At 38.8% G+C, this 12,089-nt stretch overlaps 1 protein-coding gene across 1 annotated transcript in view; it reads right to left on the bottom strand.

Moving 5' to 3' along the window:
* WASF1 (WASP family member 1) overlaps nucleotides 1–12,089 on the bottom strand; it is a 1,915,084-nt gene that overhangs the window by 1,241,344 nt on the left and 661,651 nt on the right. Inside the window, exon 3 of the mRNA XM_044066725.1 lies at nucleotides 3,018–3,110. The gene's annotated coding sequence lies outside the window, so the exon portion shown is untranslated. The remainder of the gene's footprint in view (nucleotides 1–3,017; nucleotides 3,111–12,089) is intronic.

Below are 12,089 nucleotides of genomic sequence, written 5' to 3'. Positions count from 1 at the left end.
TCTGTCATTCTATCAATTGCCTCCTCAATAAGTGTCCTGCCCTCAAAAACCTAGTACGACATCACTCAGCCAAAAGGCCTTTTAGATCATCAAGCAAACTATTACTAGAAGTTACCAACAGCTACAATAGCTTTGGAGATGCACTATATAGTAGTTCAGTGGCTAAAAAATGGAACTCTGTCCCTACTAGCATTCAAAATGCATCATTTAAAGCCTCCTTTAAAGACCTCATCAGGCAACATCTCAAGCAAAGTTGGCAGTGCCATGATTGCTCCCCAGGCTAGTGAAAGCGGATAACATACATACTAAATCTAGAGCATTTGATAATAGTTTTCAATCTTACTCACAAACACTAGCTAATCTACAATGTATGTATTCTAACTATGTTCCAAATTTCAGCTGTACACCACAAATCTATTAATTACCTTTATTTTTAAAATTAATATTTTTTTGTTTGTTCTCTCCACTGTAACTGTTTATGTGCCGCATACCACTGTAAAAACATGTCTCTTGCAATTTGTGTGTATACTGATCATGTCTAAATAACTAAATGTGTCTGTAATTTTTTTCTTTGTGGAGCTTTTCTCCCCGGACCTCTGCTGAAAAAGAGCCTTTTTGGCTCAGTCAGACACCCTCGGTTAACAAATGTAAAATAAAATAAATCTTGTTGATTGTTTCCCCAAAAGTTAAATCCACCTCTGTGGAGTCAGGCTCAACACAGCCTTCTTCTGGAGATCCATATCCAAGGTGGGAAGAGATCTGAGAGGAGTAGGAGAGGGAATCTTCTGAGGAATCAGACAGTTCCTCCTCTTCCAGTTGTTCTACCCCTCCTTTCAGGAATTAGAGGCGTAGGACTTAGGAGGGGAGGAGCAGTGCTAGGGGTTTCTATAGCAGTAGGCCTAAGGGCTATAACGGCATTAAATAGACTCTGGCTGAAGGCCTGCCAACCGGGCATGCTTTCAGAAGCAGGAGAGAAATGTTTTTTTTTTTTTCTTAAGAGGCCTAGCTTTCATCCGACTGGGCGAAGACCTCGGGTCTGATGTAGGGATGGCGGCAGCGGAAGCCGACGTGCCCATAGAAAACATTGCCCCCCCCCCCCCCCCGGAGTCCAAGGTAGACGCCGGTATAGCCTATACAGACATGCCATTCACTCGAGATTGTGCGGCTTCCTCAGAGGTACCCACTTTATCCAAACTGGCGAAAGCCAAATCCTTGGTCAGGTCAATGTTGGCCACAGACTGAGGAATGGCCAATAGAGGCGCAGCTGAAGAAGTAGGCAGCAAGGTCTTGGCCTTTTTCTTAGGCAGTTCAGACAGGGTGTTGGACGTGGCCTCCATCCTTAACGTTGCTTGTTTTAACAGATTTTTTTAAGTACAGATATAAGGCCTGTAAACGGCGACATAGGGTTTTAGGGACGAATGACTAACAAATAGTAGAGTTCTCGTGGTTGTATTCCCTACCTAAACAAAAGAGACACTGATCATGGGTGTCTTTGTGGGGAATCTGCAGACAACACTTAGACTTGCCCTTTCTGAATGACATGAACAGACTATAAGAAATAACAGTAGGACTGAAAGGATCCCCAATGGGGTACTTAACTGAATTTTTGTTGATTCAACGTCCACGAGAAGCAAGAGCACCTGGAATACAACTGGTGGCTGGAACGTTCTGAGGGCTGGTGCGTGCAGACTTCACTTTTATGGCCCATGTTCCTGCTACCACGTCAGAAGTCCGATGTACCTAGAGGGACTGAAAATCTTTGGGATCCTGGCCGGACGAACTGAAGAGGAATAAGAGTAAACCCACATGTACAATACTGCAACACTGGAATAGAAGAACATCGGCTGGTAGAGGCGCAGCTGAAGAAGTAGGCCGCAAGGTCTTGGCCCTTTTCTTAGGTGATTCAGACGAGGAGTCAGACGCGGCCTCCATCACTAAAACTATTTGTTTTAACCGCTGGTTTTCTAAGGAGAGATGTAAGGCCTGTAAATGGCGACGTAGGGTCTTAGGGACAAATGACTGACAAATAGTGCCATTCTCGTGGTCATTTTCCCTACCTAAACAAAAGAGACGCTGTTCGTGGGTGTCTTTGTGGGGAATCTGCCAACCACACTTAAACTTGCCTTTCCGGATGACATGAACAGACTAAAAGAAATAACAGTAGGACTGAAAAGATCTCCAACAAGATAATCTTTTCTTGATTTGACGTCCGTGAGAAGCAGGAGCACCTGGCATATGAATGGCGGCTGAAAAGTTTTGAGGGCTGGTGTGTGCAGATGTCACTTTTATGACCCACATTCCTGCTGCCCCATCAGATGTCCGACGCACCTAGAGGGACTGAAAATCTTTGGAATCCTGGTCGGATGAACTGGAGAGGAAGAAGGGTAAACCCACATGTAGAATACTGCAACATTAGAATAGAAGGACATCAATTGAGTATAGAAGGGGAGGTGCAAGGACAGTCATCCACTGTTCACCTTATTCTCTTGAAGTACCACTGTTTAATGCAATAATAGTCTAGCCAACAATGCAATTTGTTGATTGATTTAATGTGGTTGTAATGAAATAAGAAGCCAACAGCTATTCTGAGTTACTATAGAAACATTTGCATTTAGACTGTTCGTGGGGATTAGGGTTTCTAAGATATCAGCATTACCTCAACAAACATACCCTATGGAGAAAAAAACAGCAATACAGGAACAAGACTACAGCAAAAGTACCACACAGCACAAGCTTCTGCATTGTTTTCTGATAACAGTGCCTAATTCACATTTGAATTTCTTGCCTGGTTATTCAAACTGATTCGTAATCTGGGGCTAAAGAAAGAAGGAAGAGCCAATAATAAAAGATTCAGACTTAAGAACAAACATGATGGAGGACAGAAAATTAAATGGAAAATCTTTGTATATAGACTGCAAGACATGAGAGAACACAACAACGCACACCACTTCTAAATTTAATTTTCAAAATCAGGGAAGAAAATACTTTCAGACAGTAGTTAGAAAAAAAAGTCTTACTTTGCAGATATGTCAACATCTGGAAATGATACTATGGCTGTTTCATTTTTCGGAACCAGGACACCATTGTCACAGCTGCATGAATGAGCGAGGCTGAAAAACAAAACAAGCTGTAAGATTATAAGAACTACTGTTCCAGTTTTCTGCAAGGAAAACAATTTGCATTGCAAATTCCTGCGTATCACAAAACTAAGCATATATAGGTAAATCACTCTGGAACAGTATGTACTTAAATTTCTTACAATTTCACATCCACTGAGTTCAAGTAAGTGGGACTTGGCAGTACAGTTCAGGTTGTACATGCCAAACAGAAACTCTTAGCATTTTCTTCCTTATATACAGCCACAGAAAAAGAAAAAGAAAATCGCTTCAGCTAAACAAAAACGGCAAAATCTGCTTTTCTTGTTCAGTTAAAAAGGTTTTCTACATTTATGATTTTGTTTCTTTTTACTCTTAGCTCTAGCATGTTATTATCCAGCTCGCTGGCAGTTATGATGTGATATCTAATTAACGTACTGGAAGTAGATGTCAAAGTGTTAATTCCTAATCCTATACCTGGTGGCTGACATAAATACTCATGTCATCACAGGGTACCTACTATATTCTCACTGTGTGTGTATGTGTGTGTGTGTGTGTGTGTGTGTGTGTGAGTGTGAGTATGTGTGTGTGTGTGAGTGTGTGTGTGTGAGCGTGTGTGCATGCTTCCCCACTCACTCAAAGTTATGGTCACTAGCTTAGAAAGATGGGCCAACATTACCTAATGCATTATTGAAGCCAGCAAGCCTCTACTCACTGGCTGCAGAATGTAGCTGATGACTCAAATCACATTTGCCATCTCCCAGGATGGAGAGACATTCACATCCTCCTCCCACTCAGTTCTTCTAGTACACAAGCTGCTACTTGAAGTTGGGTCATCTAAGATGTAGACAAGGTTATATCTCCCTGTACGCTGTGGAGCAGAGCAATTCTAAAATTTTGTTTCACTGTGTGATGTGATATGAAAAGTAAAATACTGTGGCAGCTACGACGAATGGGGAAACAATATACAATGGAAGGGAAACCTATTTTTAAAGATCATAACTTTTCTAAAACCATGCTGCAACAAAGTTTATATTTCAGATAGTCAATTAGGGAATGGACAATTAGCTACAGAAGACTTTTCCTGCTACTTTGGAAGTTTTCTTTTTCAGATGCAGTGCAAGTGGTTCCTAATGCAAAATTGGTCTGACAAGATGGAAACAAATTTTCAGTCTGTCAGAAAATGGTGAGGAAGAATATGTAATATATCAGCCCTTCCACGTCAGTATATTTTTCAACTTACTGAAAGCTGAGAACGACTGGGAAGAACAGAATATACATGAAAACAGGGAAGTGTGTTCATATGCTCTGAGTCCATTACGTGATAGAGCAGGTGTATTTTTCTACTAGACCATAAAAATTCAAGAGGCTGACTGCCACTGAAGACAGACTGACAGTGAAGTATGTGCACACAGAAGACCGGACTTAACTCCCTTTTGATGACTTTAAATGTCATTACAGAGGTTTATATGAAACTTTCTTGATTATGTCACTACAGAGGTTTGTATGTATGTTTTTTTAATGGTTACTTATTTCAAAGTTTTATTACAGAAACACTGATGATTACAGGCAAGTCAAATATGGGGCTATATAAGAGTGCAATAATTAATATTCTCAGATTTGTACAGTATATTGTTGAAATGTTTTTAAATGAGAAATGTTATATGTTAGTTCAGGTCAAGCTGTCCTTATCAGTGTTAGCCTTGTATGCTAAAGTCTGGAGCTAGACAATGTTGATTTTGTACATGTTTTTTTTAAATATAATACTTAAACAGGATCATATGTAAGTACTAGGCTGACTGCTTTTCCAGGCGATTTTAAGCATAGTAAATTTAAATTTTTGTGCTCAAATTAACCTATTCTACTTAGCTAAAGAGTGGCCTTACCCATCCCATGGTTGATAATTATATATTACTACAAATGAGAATAACTGGGATCATATCATAGATAATTTGAGGGGACTCATGCATGGTACCTTTTCTGTTTTCCATTCACAGATCCAACTGCATTTACATATTGACATGGATGAACTTTGTGGAGAGGGAGTCTGTTCCAGAGCAGGAGTACCTCTGCGAGATATACCTGTCCCTCCAAACTGTACTGTTGATGTTGCAGAAGAGGTTTAGATCCCTAGATCAAGTATTTCTCCCTTTATAAGATTAAACCCTTCCTTACTCCAATAGCTAGAACTACTATTGCCCACACCCACCTTATCTAAACTCTCCTCTATACCTCACCTATTTACACTAATCTATCTAAAACCAGCCTCAACAAACTGGCAACCTCCTACAATAACATTGCCAGATTTACCACTGCCCTATTTAGAACCCACCACTGTCAAAATCTAAAACAGCTAGGTTGGCTGGAGATGCATAATCAGATTCAAGTCCACCAACTTATTATTGCCCATAAGACCCTTTATCAACCTAGCAATACACCAATACTCATGAGTCTAATCACCCTGTATAAAAATCTTACAAACCTATGGTCAGCAAATAAATTACCGGTATCCAGACAAATACCCAACAATAAAGTAGGGGATTCACTTTTCTCTAACACTGTGGGAAAAACATGGAACCTACTTCCCTGTGAACTCATGTCTCTTTCTTCAACTCCACTATTCAAAAAGAAACTCAAATTATACCTTACAACTCACTGGCTATGCCCAAGTACTAACCCAGACTAAGAATCCCCTTCCTGTTATCTTATGTTCTCACGCTAAATACTAATTTCTTTACTGCTACATTAAGTCCATCTCCTTCTTACACCTCTGTTAATCCGATCAGTTAACCTATTTTTAGACTGTATATATTCCATCCTTCTTAAACTATTATAGGACATGACGATGTTAACCCAGCTTGGACTTTATGAATGTGTCACTGCCTTGTAAATATTTTTTTTTCCGTGATGTATATATCCTAAAGTCCAACTTGGACTTTAGGAATGTGTCACTGCCTTCTAAATATTTATTTTCCATTATTGTTTTATCTTTTAAAAAAAATGTGTTCTCTCATGATTTCTAAGATGCAATGTATACAACTGTTTTTTTCTGAAAATTGTACTGTATCTGTAGTTGCAACTAACTGTTTGATGTGGAGCCTTTCTCCCCAGGTGACCAATTCTACTGTGTAATGTTACTGTTATCATAATGGCAAGTGTGACCAGAACACTTAAGGCTATTTAGGAGTGGCCTGTACAGTATCACCAAATACATGTGCAAGTAAGAGCTTATATATATATCTCTAACAAACCAGCCACAATTAAAAGGTTTAAATATATTTAATAATAAATAATAAAAACACAAGGCAATAGTCAATAACTCAATCCAGTGACAACAGATTTCAGAATCACAGGAAATATTTTAAAACAACATTCTAAGACAGTCTCACATGAATACAGACAACACCTAAACTATTCTTGCTATATTCCTATCTATCTCTAAGATAAATCGCTGTAATCTAGTACTTACTATTAGCAAGGCAAATAAAAGTGCTGAATGGGTGTTTCTAGGTCCAGAGACAAATACAAAATGCACAAACCTTCACTCTGAGATAGCTCTTAAATTAATAATACATATTACTGCTGGGTTAGCTAGATGACATTACTATTTGACACGTGCCTCTAGTTCCCAGGCTAAACAGATACCAACAGAATTTACATATCTCCATGAAAAATACTCATCTCTTAGAAGCTTGCCTGAAACTGGAAGTCGTAAAACAATTAACACTTTTACATTTTAAATCTAGTAATTATTTCTGTCTTAAGACAACAGAATGAAACTCTAGCTGCAGGCATTCTGCCTTCTAGCCGAGGTAAGCACAATCATAAAACTCTTTACTTATTTTCTCAGAGTTTGCAAGTTAAATCTGTATGTTCCAACTTTTACCATGAAAACATACATTTGCATAAGCATATAGTTCATATACATTTCTGCTCTTCTCCAGCAGGGTACACTGTGGTTACATTCTTGAAGCTCAGCACATAACATACAGCTTTACACATACATAACAGAGTTTTCTTATGTTTGTAAGACAAGCCTATGGATCATATTAATATTTACAAATGATATAGGATTATTTACGAAGAAATTCTAGCTAGCTGGGTTGGCAGCCTTCACATATGCCAATGGGGGCATTATATTCAATAACTGGCTAAGGAAGGCTTGGTAAAGGGGCACAATGACATCCCTAAATCTAGACACAATCCCACTGTTTATAAGCTATGCAATATAGAAGGACTTTCTTAGAACAATGGACACGTTAGTCAAACGTTAGGTCACTTTCCACATAAGTTCCCAAATCCCAAACAAGTAGGTCAACTCTTGGGGGCATACTGTCAATGTGGTAGCTCCCTGGGGTAGAATACTTCACAAAAAATACAATAATGCATTTTTGACATTCAGTTTCTAATTTTGAAACCAGTTATTTATTAGGGACAAACCTTCCTGCAGGATGGCTATGTCATTTGGGGATTCAATGACTGTTCCTTGCTTGCAGTCATCTGCAAACTTAGTCAGACAGAGTTCTTTGACATTGGCCTTTACTTCAGAAAGGTAGATACCAAACAGGGGCCTTCCAAGATGGCTGCACACTGAGTAACAGCTTAATGTCAGCTGTCCCAGTGTGAAAACACAAACTCAGAAAAGAGACAGTGTATATTTCTTTTTGGGTAAATTTCAGTAACTTGCTAGTAAGAGCACTGCCTGGATGCCAGCAAAGAAACAAATGAGAGAACCCGACAGAAAATCAACCACAAAGGGTGAGGAGAAAAGACCGTCTGGGATGAATCCTGTTCAACAAAAAGCAGTTATGAATCCTGTACAACAAAATGCAGTTCAAGTTCCAGCTTCGGTCCAAGACGTGACGTCCAGTAATCTAGAGAAAAAAATAAGGCAAATGTGCTCAGAACTGATTAAAATAAATGAAACACTGAAGGAGTACATCAACTCAAATAACAAACAGCTGTAAAAAATGTAAGAAGCTTTAAACAGATATTTAGATGGGTTGATAAAACTGCAAATATCAGAGGCTGAAATGAAGAAAAGGTTGGCTGAGTATGAGACTGCACGAGAAAAGGTGTTTCAAAAAATGGTATGGTCAGAAGACAGAGCAAACAGGGGAAAAAAACACAGACTGCATCCTACCCCAGAGAAACTGGAAGGAGCAGACTGTATTCATTTTATGAAAGCACAAATAAGCAACTGAACTGGTATTCCACAGTAATAACTGTTAATTAAAACAGTACCATTGTGTATATTATCCAAACCTGGCCACAAGAAAGCAGCCAAGATCAGACCACTCAATCATACCAAATTCCTTGGTATTTACCAGTTTTGAGGGCAAAATATTGTGGTGCCACGAATTTCCAAGTGGCCCCCTTAATTTCCGAATTTCCCAGTCTTTTTTTTCTTTTTTTTGTATTAGCAGTTTACCATTTTAAATTTATGGCTGATGTCACCACGCATCACCAGCCTACAGGGGCATGCATGATGACATCAGCTACTGCCTTTTGGACTGGAGGGAAATAGAAATATAAACAGCAATGGCGGCAGTCGGCAGATGTACATATGTTTTAGTCTGCCCAGCCTCCAAGTAAGAAAGAAAACTTAACAGTGTAATTTATTTAAGTCCATTTCAGTTTATCTGCTCATGTGTTTCTTTTACTGCTGGGCAAGTGTGCAAGTTTGTTTTGCCATTTCAGTTGGTAATGTATCTGCTCATTAAATAGGAAGAACTGTGGGAGTGTGTGCCATTTCAGTTTATCTGTGCAAGTTTCCGAGCTGGAAAGCTTTCAGTTTAACTGTACATTGTGTGCCACTGCTTAATGTCTACCGTTTCTGCTTAACTGTGCAAGTTCCCGAGCTGGAAAGTTTTCAGTTTAATTGGGCAAGTTCAGGAAAGTTTGCCGTTTCAATTTAACTGTGCATAGTGTGCAAGCTAGTTGCCGTTTCAGTCTTTTCCACATTTCTTTATGCTGCTGTGTTGGCCGTTTAAGTGTGTGTCATTGCATTTCTTCATTGTAAATGCTGGAAAGGGGTGTGAGCTGGAGCTTGGAAAGTTGGCCGTTGCATTTTCATTGCAAAGGGTGGTGAGCTGGAGCCTGGAAAGATGTGCATGTTTAAAATGCTGCAGTTAAACATAACTGGTAATTAGAAGTAGTCCGGCTCAAACCCTGTAGCAAGAGCCCAAATTCCCTACCTGCACCAGATCTTTGGCCTGTTCCTGGTAAAATTTGAGGTTTTCTAGCAAATTAGTAAGAATGAGAACTGAATTCACTAATGATATGAAGACTGAAACTTAAATGGCTATCTTTCAGGAAACACAAGATAACACAAAACATTTTATTCTAGAAAGTAACAACTTTTCTAAGATTGTACAAGCAATGTTTAAAATGTGTCCCTGGTTTTGGGCCATTGTCTGTCCCCCACCCCCATAAATGCTTTTTCCAGATTTCTAAATCTTAAGTTGTGCTGCAAAGTTCCTCATGGGGAGATAAGTTTAGTGTTGCTTATGCAGTGTCTGTTTGTGTTAGGAGCACAATAGGTAGAATGCTTGCTTTTGATGCAGAAGGCTGTGGGTTCTACTCCCACAGTATGTAGATGGATTACTGATACTATATTGTGTTATACTTTTAAAAGGGGTGGATGCTGTGGTCCCGAGAATGTCCTCTTTGGCAGAGATATCTAGTAACTATGAACCTGTTCAGTTTGCCATCCATTCCCTATTGCAATATTAGCTTATCATTTTTTAATGTAACAATCAATTTATCCCTGAAGGGCAACAGGCACTTTATTTGTAGATGACACAAAATATAAAGTTGTTTGCTAGTAGCAACCTCTTCATTAGTTACAGATCTCTTTAATGTGGAATTATTTAGATGACTTTTACTTCTACAGAGATTGTGAATATTTACTGATACTGATGGATTGTAGAGGTTTAATATACTTTTATAATGGAAATTTCTGACTGGAGCAGTTCTCATTATTGGTTCATGCATTTCATTGCTTACTGGAAAAAAGTTAAAAACAATAAATTTACAATGCACTCTAACAAGTGTGCTGTATTATACAAGGAATATAATTTAATACAATTGGGAAGGTTTATCAAAGAAAATGTGTATGTTTCATGTGCAAGGGGCCTATGATTTTAAAACAATCCAAATGTAATCTTTATCCGCCACTGGCCAGATGCATTTTCTTTGAATGTGGATTTCAATGCTGTTTTCACTGTGAGACTATATTGCTTTTTTAGCAGATGTCTATTAGTATTTGTGTTATAAAATGTAAAATAAAAGTTTTAAATGAAAATCCAAATAATCATTGTAGAAGTAAAGCAGTATGCACATTATAGTGTTTATGGTAAATGGGGCAAAACAGCCAAGTAATAGAACACTGGAATGTCCTTGGCCTGTTCTGCATCAAAAATGCCTTTGACCCTCCAGGAAAAATATTCTGAAGACAGCTGGATACAGCAGCTTAAATCTCACACCTGCCTCTCAACATTCCCTGACTGCTGGGATAAATATGTTTCTTTTCTGTCTGGTGTACAGCGAATAATCATTTTCCACAAACACTCCACTGCTCTTCTGCCAGAGTTTTCTCAGGATCAACTCCATCTGCTGCTATGATTGCATCTTTACTATTACAGATCTTTGCTGCTTTCTCATGGCCAGGTTTTGATCATATACACAACATACTCTTCCAATTAACTAATCCTGCTGTGGAATACCAATTCTGTTGCTTATTTGTGCTTTTATAAAATTAATAGTCTGTTCCTTCCAGTTTCTCTGCTACAGGATAACATCTGTGGTTTTCCTTGTGTGCTCCGTGCTCTAACTCTAACATTTTTTGAAACAGTTTTTGTTGATCTGTCTCATACCCAGCTACCTTTTCTTCATTTCAACTTCTATTTGCAGCATTATTAGTTTATCTGAATAGCTGCTTAAAGCTTCTTCCATTTTTTCCAGCTTTTTACATTTTGAGGCAATATACTTCTTCAATGTTTTGTTTATTTTAATCAGCTGTGAGCACACTTGATTTAGTTTTCCTCTAGATCACTGAAACCATGTCTTGCACCAAAGTCGGAGCTTGAACTCTTTTATACTGAAGAGCTATAGGACTCTCCTCAGTCAGTGTTTCACCTTTCCTGGCTGATTTTCTTTCAGGCTGTCTAAGTTTATTCTTTGCTAGTATCCAAACAGTCTACTTACTAGCCTGTAACTAAATTTACTAAAACCTAGAGAGTTACTGGCCCTTATCACTCTGTTTCTTTTTTTCTCACTGGGAAAGTTGAAATTAAGCTGTTTTTCAGCATGCAGCCATCTTGGAAGTCTGTTCTCCCCATTTTAAATCACATTTCAGTCACTACACAGATAGTAATGCTCTCCAGGGGGAAAAAGGTTTGTAGGGTGTGGAGTTTCTTCTTTAGTCTCCTAGCATTGATCAGTAACATCTTCATATTTTCCTATGTTTGTTTCATTATGTTGGTAGGTTTATCAGGTTGGCATTGCTAAAAAAGGCACTATGGTAGTAGACAGTGTCTTTGCCAATAACTAAAACCCTAGGAGGTGCAGATTCAGGCCACCCTGGTGAAGCAGCATGGTCTTTTGGGTCATATCCTACCATGCTGACAAATATGGAACCCACTTTGAATGACACCAAAGCTAAGCCAATTATTGAAGTCAATTATTTTGTGCTCTTACTGTAGCATCATCCTTGGAGAAGGTAGAATGCTCCTCAGTGCTAAGCTCCTACCTGCCTTGGACACAGTCTGAGAGCACAGTCATGTCTCTCTTCATACAGTCCAGGGAGATACACATCAAGTCACTGACACCAGCATAAACAATGACAGAGCTATACTAGTACTTGTTCAAGGACAAGGGAGGATATGTGATATAATGGACCCCAGCACCAGACAAGCAACTAACTGTCACTCTTTCCTTGTTCAGCCTGGTAAGAGGCACATCTTAATGTTTTACTGTGGAGTCAACTATAAT

This window comes from Protopterus annectens, chromosome 1.part0 (genome assembly GCF_019279795.1).
Source record: "Protopterus annectens isolate FY-2018-M chromosome 1.part0, PAN1.0, whole genome shotgun sequence".
NCBI lineage: Eukaryota > Metazoa > Chordata > Ceratodontiformes > Protopteridae > Protopterus > Protopterus annectens.
This window is presented reverse-complemented; position numbering and strand designations above follow the sequence as displayed.